The sequence below is a fragment of the Scylla paramamosain genome, unplaced genomic scaffold, assembly GCF_035594125.1.
Source record: "Scylla paramamosain isolate STU-SP2022 unplaced genomic scaffold, ASM3559412v1 Contig38, whole genome shotgun sequence".
Classification (NCBI taxonomy): Eukaryota; Metazoa; Arthropoda; class Malacostraca; order Decapoda; family Portunidae; genus Scylla; species Scylla paramamosain.
This window is the reverse complement of record NW_026973703.1, coordinates 257,501-258,454: the sequence shown is the minus strand read 5'-3', so window position 1 is coordinate 258,454 and position 954 is coordinate 257,501.

Sequence of the window (954 nt, the reverse complement as noted above, 5' to 3'; positions counted from 1 at the left end):
TCCCTGTTCGACGCGAGCGTCCTCCTGCAGCGCCAATGGCACCGCCTCCCGCGACAGGAGAGGCACCGGGACGCGGCCGTCGCCACCAGTGTCCGGGGAGAGCTGCACCTCTGTCAGCCAGTCAAACATTACAAGCAGGGACGTGTCGTTTCAGGGGACAGTGCTGCCTCAGAAGCTTCTTCAGTTTCCGTCGTACAAGTTTGTAGTGGATCAGTTTGAGCTGATCCTCAGTGTGTCCCGTATAAGTCTGCAGATCCTTGGTTTCCTCGAGTGACTGATGGTGGCATCGCGGCAGGAGGAGGAGGACGCAGGAGCACCCTATCAGCAGGGCGCCACACAGCGGCACCGCCACCAGGCAACACGCCGCCACCACCAGGCTTGTGTAGAAGTCATCATGCTCTTGCTCGGCCAGCAGGATCTGCTCCTGCGCGCACGCCAGGCGGGTCTTCATGTTCACCACGAGGCCCACCAGCTCCCGCCAGTCGGTGACGGGGATGCCGCACTCCGACAGGGGGTCCCTTGGAGGGGCAGGCTTCAAGGGCCCCAACCACCAGGCAGTGGCCAGCCACTCCCGCACCTTCCCCATAGGAGTGGTGTGGGGACCGGCGCGCTGCCACGCCTCCACCAGAAGTCCAAGCTTGCGAGCGTCCATCACCACGTCCCACAAGGAGGAGGTGATGAGCGCCACCGCCACCACCACACTCACCACCACCACACAGATGCTGAAAGTCTTTGCGCAAGTTTTCATGTTTGGTTTGAATTGATATTGTGAGCAGAGGAGAGAAAAAAGCAGTGGTGAGGTGAATCACCATTTATGGATGGTGAATATGGAGAGTTGCCACATACACTATCAAACAGGTCACCTTGCAACTACTTCACCAACACCATCACTACACCATCACTACTACCACGTCTGCTGCTTTCTCATCAAAATAAAGTAATTTTTGGTAGGCG